At 38.1% G+C, this 9,078-nt stretch overlaps 1 protein-coding gene across 15 annotated transcripts in view; it reads right to left on the reverse strand.

The window, feature by feature from the left end:
* LOC129729905 (voltage-dependent L-type calcium channel subunit beta-1) overlaps positions 1–7,943 on the reverse strand; it is a 468,159-nt gene extending 460,216 nt beyond the window's left edge. For 5 of the 15 annotated variants that reach the window (XM_055688785.1, XM_055688809.1, XM_055688783.1 and 2 more), the window contains exon 1: positions 6,869–7,491. The gene's annotated coding sequence lies outside the window, so the exon portion shown is untranslated. Of the gene's footprint in view, positions 1–6,868; positions 7,493–7,602 lie in introns of those variants that run through there. The other 10 variants (XM_055688810.1, XM_055688805.1, XM_055688803.1 and 7 more) reach the window with 6 other exon arrangements.
* Between the last annotated feature and the right edge of the window lie 1,135 nt (positions 7,944–9,078).

Below are 9,078 nucleotides of genomic sequence, written 5' to 3' on the forward strand. Positions count from 1 at the left end.
AACGATACGAGAACGAGGTCAGTCTGCTATCGTCGATGGCATCGCAGCCCAAAGGCATCGCCACCCGTTGCAAAAGGGACCTGTGCGCACGGAAGGGAAAGCAGCTGAGAGGACGGCTTTTTTTTTTATTTTCTATTTCCCTTTACAAACCAAGCCGCCCATTAGTTCATCGTTTCATTGTTGATTTTTCCGTGTTTTTCCACCACTACCTTCGCCGGCTTTGTGTTGGTGCTGGGTCGGTTTCAAACGTGCCTACGTACAATGGAACACAAAGCTGATGATGCAGCAGAAAATGCTGTGCCCGATATTGACACCGGGGAAAGCCGCGGCCGATGCTCGGAGCTGTTGTGCTGCCTGTCGGCTAGACTCCCGGGGGCGGAGGCTGACACGGCACAGAGGAGGCATAGAGGAAAAACCTTCAACCTCCAACATGTGGCGATTTTGGTTAAGGTGTTGGGGTTGCTACATCGATTTACACCGTGGAAGCCCCGTAGAAGCGTTGACCCTGCCAACACGGTAGTCCCGGTGTGCAGCTGGTGAGGAAACAATGGAATCGGAAACGAATTTTGTGGCTGATAATTGGATGGAGTTTTCTAGTAGCGGGCGGAATGAATTTTTTTTTCGTTTTCGCTCTTGTCGAAAAAACGGTGCTACGTTGCTGTTGCTATGTAATCTACGGGTAAAAGTTCGTTTGTTTATCGCGGAAAAATAATGAGTGAAGGAGCAACGGTGACAAACAGCTGTTGTTTCGTCGTAAACGATTCTTGTTATTGAATCTACTACTACATTTTATTCGTTCAAGATGAAAAGTTGCAGAATGAGACTAGGTTGAGTTCTTAGAAGAATTTATAGTCGAACTATAGTGAAACTATCGGGGTAGGAAATAACTACCTTCGAAAAATATTCCTAATAGAATTTACAACTCATACCTGAATGCGAACTGACGATTCTTGCCAATAAATCTCTCTTCAATGAATTAAAATTCTAAATATTGCACATTTCACAAAAATTTAAACTTTTTTAGAAGCTTTGAGTTTTTTAGCTTTTAGGACATTTTCAAGATTTCATACATTTTCGACATTTTTTGACATTTTTGCCATTGTTGACATTTCTAACATTTTAGAATTTGTTTTTACATTTTTGATATTTATGAAATTTTTGTTATTTATGAGTTATATGACATTTATGAGATATATAACATTTATGACATTTGTGACATTTATGACATTCATGACATTCATGACATTTATGACATTTATGACATTTATGACATTTATGAAATTTATGACATTTATGACATTTATGACATTTATGACATTTATGACATTTATGACATTTATGACATTTATGACATTTATGACATTTATGACATTTATGACATTTATGACATTTATGACATTTATGACATTTATGACATTTATGACATTTATGAAATTTATGAAATTTATGACATTTATGACATTTATGACATTTATGACATTTATGACATCTATGACATTTATGACATTTATGACATTGATGACATTTATGACATTTATGACATGTGGTCCCCGTGGTTCTGTGGTTAGCGGTGTCGGTGGGCTAGCTCTCCCACACGGTCGTGATGTCGGATTCGATTCCCGAATTTTTCTCGACTCAGCACTAAGGCACGGTGTATCGTTGTACTTATCCTTACAACATGCAAAATGTGCCGAGAACAATATCGATAACGAATTCTCTCAACTAATCTAGTTGATCGAGACCGCATTAGCCTCCAGGCTAGCGTGCGATATTGTTGACATTTATGACATTTATGACATTTATGACATTAATGACATTAATGACATTAATGACATTAATGACATTAATGACATTAATGACATCTATGACATTTATGACATTAATGACATTTATGACATTTATGACATCTATGACACTTACGACTAGAGATGCACCGAATAATAGAGATGGGAAAAGTTATTTTTGAAAATTACCGAATATTCGGATTATCGAATAATAATTCAAACTAGACCTGGTCTAGGGTAATCCATCTTAATTTATGAGTAATCTGGTTTTTAATTTTTCTCATTTAATCATCGTGTTCTGTTGAAAACAGGCGGCCGGATATTCAACGAAACATGATGATGAGATGAGAAAAATTAAAAACCAAATTATTCTTGACTTAATGTGACTTATCCTAGACAAGCTCAAGTTAAAACCACTATTCTGTAAACTGAAAATTCGATACTTTTCATGAAAAAACTTTTTCCCGGCCCTATTATTCGGTACAACGCTACATTTATGACATTCAAAATACACAAAAGTCGCTTTTCACGCGGGGGATACGTGCCACGTAAACAGAGACCGCGTTAATAAAAACCGCGTAAATTCCGGAATCCGCGTAAAAATATGGATTTCTGACAATTGAACAAGGAATTCACAAAAATATTACCTTTAGGAAGTAGTCTTGCCAGATATTTTTTTTTGCATTTGGAAAATTATATTGAACAAGATATCAAAAAATATCCAATTTCAGTGGCAATGTTGCCAGATATGTTATTTTTGCATTTGAAAAATCTAACTGCGTTTTTCTGGAAATAATATATCCTTTGAGTTTGACAAGTACATTTATGAGAGAATCTTGGAAGAAACTTGTCACTCAAAGGTATTATGAACAAAACTCGAGTTACAGCATTATTAAAAAATAAAGTCAAATTTACTCTGATTTACTCTCAACAGGCTAGTCGTTTCTCCTTAGAGAATCACTAGCGTATCAGAGAATAATTTTCACTGCGAAAACAACTGCTCTCACACTGGTGGACAAAGTGACGCACTTGTTGGAAGAGAGCAGCAAATCGTGATTTGATTCGCATCTCAAAACTGGAAAAAAATGACCGGAAGTGTTACCACTTGCTTTGATATCCACAAAAAACTATTTTTATAGGTTTAGAACTTTTATGTTCTAACATGAACATAGCAGAGGAAGGTTTTTAATGATGATTTTTTATAGAAATAGAAATCAGTTGACAGTGGTAATACTGACTACTGCGATTTCGCACGCGCTGTGTTGTTTAAGCGATGTTTATGTGTTTGAGAATGTAGATGCTAATTTACTTCATCGGCTTTATGCATTGCATTGGCTCACATCAAATGTATTCAATATGTTTCTCGATAATATCTTTTTTTTTTCACTGACATGATTTGAGCATTGACACGGGTAGCACTCAATATCAGTCTCAATCTAAGAGAATGAAATTGCAGTTGTGTGGTATTCGTTTTGCAGTTTAGAAATTTCGCAGCTCTGATCCAACCATCTAGAAAGTTGTCAAGAGATTTTATTTGGTGCACAGTTTATTTTTAAATTCAACCGCAACGTGGCGCATGTGTGAACGTAGCTTTGAGAATTTTAAACATTATTTATCTTGTGAATCCAACAGCTGAAAACTTGAAGATTTCAGCAAAGTTGTTTAGGAGAATAAGGGATTCTGGTTGTTGCACCTTTTGGTATGAGATTTAATCGGAACGTGGCGCTAGTGTGCATGTAGTTATGAGTATTTTGAATTTGAAAATTCATCTCTTGAATTCAACTTTTTTGAAACCTGCGGTTTTCAGTAAACTCGTTCAGAAGGTCATGTGAAAAACTTTGCTGAAGATTTACTTTCCAGGGGGTTGTGTAGGTGAACATTGGTTAAAATATGAAAAATTGCGTGCACACTAGCACCAAATAATTGTAAAATTCTGTTCTTAACTTTCAACTATCCAGCAGCCTTCCGAACAACTTTGCTGAGGACCGCGGCATTCTAGAGAGTAAGAGTCACGAGATAAGTTGAGTTCGAATTATGAAGAATGCGATCATACTAATGCCACGTAGCGACCAAACTTTTCAAAGAACTGCTCATTAACCATAAGCATTCTAGACAATTTTGCTGAAGACTGTATCTTTCCAGGTCGTCGGAAACACAACATATTCACTGCAATAAAATTGTTATGGTTTATTCGTTCTTCCTCCAGTTCTTGTATAGTTATTAATGGTACGGTTTCTGGAAAACTAAACAAATCAAAATGCTTTTCATGATAATTTCGGGAATTGGCAACACTGCAAATAAAATTCGACATTTCTTTGAATTCCTTGGCTATATTTTTTTTCAAAGTGCAGTTTCTAGAATGTTCATTTATATAACAAATCCGAATATATAAAAATACTTAGAGAAGGTAATTGTTTAAAACCAGAGAAAATAAAATTTATTTCTTTAAAATGCTACAACTCGATGTTCACTCATAATATCCCGAGCTGGTATGTTTTTTTCGTGCAAAATTTAGAGTAGCTGCTGATTTATGCGTAGCAAGGCCACACGAACCAACTGACGGGCCGCAGTACTGCACGGCATTGCTGAACATGTCCGGACATTTCAATAATTTTGTACGGATTTGTCGCGTCGCGTTTACTTTCAACCTTTCCGGCCACTGCTATGAATATCACTGAACGGATTTTGACCACCATTGGTTGGATCGAACGATGCAGGTTGCCAAAACATGTGATACAATAATTGGTATATCTTTGCGATAGTAAATCAGCAAAAAGTTGAGTTTAAAATCAGTATTTTCAGTTCAGTTTCGCAGCTTTCAACCAATCAGGAGCTTGCTTTCTGTAGCTGCAATAGACGTTTCAACACCATTTCAAAGTTCTTATTGTATGACTACCGCTGAACAGATTTTAAGTGCCAATGTGCACTCATCAAGTAGAATAATGTAGGAATATAATATAATAATTAGAATATCTTTTCAAAACTGAACTAATAAAACGTTGTGTTACAAAACGTACACATTCAACCAATAACCAATAACCAATAACCAATAATTCGCTGATGACTGCTTATTGCACGAAATTCAATTGCTCCACATCAAAGATGACAAAAGTAATTTGAATCACACAAATTTGTAAGATCGTGTGAAACACCCAACAAATACATAAAAATACAGATAATCTTAATCATCATTCAATCGCTCATTTCGTTTTGGTGGTCGAGGCGAGTAGACGGCATGTAAACTGCATATAAACATGATTTTCATATCCATGTTGACATAGTAAAAGCTTCTTTTCAAATTCCTCAATTTGTATGCTGCATTATTCAGATAGAATTCGTTGTTTAGTTTTATCAAACACTCTCTCTTTCTCATATTTATTTGATTGAGGTGTATTTATTAAAAGCCCATGATGACTAAATATATGTCTAAAACACAATAAAAAGCCGAAATTTTCTGTTCAGGTATTTTACAAAGCTGTACTGATGGTTTTAGTTTTCCAGCCAAACGAATTTAACTCATTATGGCGTTCCTAGTTGCATCCTGCGGTTGCGGCATAGAGAAAACCTAAATTCATTTCATCTTGACATTAGGGGTTCCATATTTATATTTGTATTTCTGAATTCAATAAAATTATAGTTGGCTCCGCAAAAACATTAATTTGTATTGTGCCGTGTCAAATGAATGTTGTGTGAACAAAAAAAAATTCAATAAAATTTCGATATTCGCGTAAAAAAGAATTCAGTACATTTGACATTTTTGACGTTTTGAAGTTTTGATAATTCTAACATTTTAAAAGAAATTTGATATTTCTGACATTTTTGGATTTTGTGACGTTTTTGACATTTTTGACATTTTGACATCTTTGGCATATGATATTTTTTGACATTTTTTGATATTTTTGACATTTTTGACATTTTTGACATTTTTGACATTTTTGACATTTTTGACATTTTTGACATTTTTGACATTTTTGACATTTTTGACATTTTTGACATTCTTAACATTTTTGACACTTTTGACTTCTTTCCTGGGAAATTTTTTTGGTAGGAAAAATTTCAACTTTTCTTAAAAAAAACTCAGTTGATTTAACGATTTAAAGACCTGCTTTTTTTTTTTCAAAATATAGGTAGTTTAAGTTTAAGGTGAAAAGAACGCAATGTTGAATGGACAACCCCATCCTCTTGTACATTTCCAGTTAGTCTTCGCGCGCCCCCGTGTGATCAAACCTTCTTTCTGTAAGCGCAGTAATAAGTGGACTACTTATCTGCTCCATAGAAAATGAAAGAACGGAACGATGAACGACGAACGCGATAGAGCACAGCAGCGGCAGTTCCAACACAGCAGGACACAACGCTGCTGAGTTGGCCTCTGCAAGTCAGTACATATACACACTATCCATTATCCTACGACCATGAGCAAAACCAACACCGTGGGGATCAGGCTGCCCGCCCTCGCGGTGTGTAAAATAATCAATAGACGTATTGCAGTATTTCATGATAAGCGCCACAATTTCAGCCGAACCCGTCACACGGAAACGGTCGCGACCAAAACCCTGAAGGGAGTAGGAATAGATGGATGTCAGAGAAATTCCACATCCTTTGGAAATTGCAGCGAATGGAAACGCAAAACGTGAACGGTGTAAGTGTTGTCGCCTCGAGTTCCACTTAATGGTTACGTAATTGGGCCGGGTAATTACATTTTATGCTCGTTTGTCGTCGAGTTAGGTGTGGTTTTCATTCTTCCCCCTTACTCCCGTCCGTCCGACTGTCTGGGCGCTCTGGTCTCTTGGATGGGGAAAATTCCAGCTATGACGACCGAGGAAATTTACTAATGCGTTACGAAAAGGGCAGTTTTTTTTCCTTAGTACATCAGCACTCTCCCAGTAGGTAGAATATAACACCTGGTACCACACATACAGACACACTCGTCAGCTACAAAATCAAAACATTAACTTCGGAACACGAAAATCCGAGTAGGAGAAAGTGTATGTTGACTTATTCCTGCAAGTGGTGACTTTTATCTGCAATTTATTCAATTATCTTTTCTCGTTTGACATTAGACGAGAGCAATTACATTCACTTACGATAAATCACTTCTTTAATACATCAATACCACTGTTGTAGCTCAAATCAACTTCACATTAAACGACGAATTTTTCCACCAGAACTAGGCGATTCTTGGATTTCAGCAATAACTAAAGTTGAGTCGATTTCCATAAATGTCGTAACATTACAAGCTGTAGGCTCTGATCCGCGAGTAATCAGTGAACCGGCATGGCACTACCACTACACTTGCATATCAGTGCACTTACACATACAGGAACGAACGAAAACACGCGTTTCCTCCGTTAATGGACTTCTTTCTTCAACTTTTCTTCCGTTGTCACTTCGCGATTGCTATTCGTGATATAATCCAGTGCCAAAATCAACTGTTAGCCGATATTCCCAAACAGCCTTGCACATTATTGAACAAACCACGAGCTCCTCACCGTGACCGATTTGCTCTGCTCCACTATGTCACTGTGCCTCGTGCCGTTCGTCCATCGATCGCGCAATCCACCAAACCCGTTGACGTGCGAAACTTAATTACTCCTTCTCCGGGGGACACAATCCCACAACAAAGTGATAACAGATATGTTGAAGCAACTCCGGCCACTACTAGCAGCAAAAAAAAAGTTACATTATCCTAGACAGCAGCAGAGCAGTGGAAAATAATTTATGCGACGAAGCTACGAACCCGACACTCTGCTCGGCTCGCAGTTCGGCTATCCTTCGGTTCGCTCGTCCTCCCGCTGATGGCATGCAGTATAACACTTACACCTTCACCACCTGCCGCTGCCACCTTCGCTGCAGCAGCAACAGCATTACACGCAACGAGAGCGATCCGCAGCTCCGGGATTTTGCTTCAAGCTACCTCAAGTCTGAGCGACTGACCTGGTCGCAAATGAAGAAGAAAAAACTTCACACGCGTAACTCCACCGATCCGGAAGTTTAAACTCCACAAACACCTTCCACCAGTTCGGTCCGCGAAGCGCGCTACTTGTTCATCGATTTTCTACCGATTAGGCACAATTTTCACCAGGAAAAATTTAAATTTTCGTCTCCACTTTGCCAGAGGATTCTGGGTTACACCGAAAAACTACTCTCGCTGGGTGGCTGTCACTGTCAAAAATCTCGCTAGGCAAAACAGATCACCAACACTACCCTGGCACCTGTAGTAGCGCCTGTAAGATAGGCTGCACGCAAACCACTGTGTACTCAGCTGTCAAATTTCGTCGAACACCCGAACGAACGGCGAATAAAACGACCCCCAGCTAACCCTAGGCGGAAAGGCAGCTGATCAACCCCGTGTCGGTATTGGGTCATCCTTAGCTAGGCTCGCTGTTATCCGTTTGTGCCGGTTCTGTAACGGTGGGAGTGAATTCGTGTGCCCTATTTATCAACCGACGTGGAAGGCGATTTTCCTATGGTTGCTTCGACACGCGGATTTTCACCAGACTGGAAGGAACCGAGTATGCGCAACGGATCCGTCCGATTCCAGTGCAGCACTTCCCCTGTGGTAGCTGTCAAACGGTCGGAAAACGCGGGAAAGTTGCGAACGAATGCAAGCTTACTAGCACGTGGCTCTGGGGTTATGCTCGGCATGCGTTTGCCTCTCGTGGTGCATTGCATCTAATGTCCTTTCCGATTTGGCGGTTGTGATTTTGTCGGAGTGCTATGAAACGATATTGTCAGATTGACATTCTAAAACGCACATCTAGAAAAGACAAAATTTCGATTCTCGAGTTTTAATATTTGGAGTTAGAACATCGTTATTCAATTTCCAGTTTCCGATTTCTTGTTATAAATTTTTCGATCCTTGACTGCTAATATTACCAAATGGTTGTTATCTGATCAAGGATGGAAAAAATTACTCACTCGAAGAATCACTTCCGATTTTTTATCGCATGGAATCGTTTTGTTGATTTTCATTTATCAACAATGATACGGCTGCTCAGTTACAAAAGTGAAAAAGAATCGTTAGTGATAATTTCAGGAGAATCAATACTGAAAATTTTCGTTTCCTGAGGACGAAAATTCTCTCACCGATTTTTTTTCAGTTCAATAGTTTTAAGCTGCAATTTTTGCATTACATTCAACATTGAATCAACGACATAAAATGATGCCATACTCTAAAGATTTGTCTCACAATTATGTAAAATTGGACTCATAAAGTATAAAGTATAGAAAGTATCAAACTAGATTATTCTTTAATGTATTTCTTGGTTGAAACCTCCAAATTATAAGGCAATTA

This window comes from Wyeomyia smithii, chromosome 3 (genome assembly GCF_029784165.1).
Source record: "Wyeomyia smithii strain HCP4-BCI-WySm-NY-G18 chromosome 3, ASM2978416v1, whole genome shotgun sequence".
Lineage (NCBI taxonomy): Eukaryota > Metazoa > Arthropoda > Insecta > Diptera > Culicidae > Wyeomyia > Wyeomyia smithii.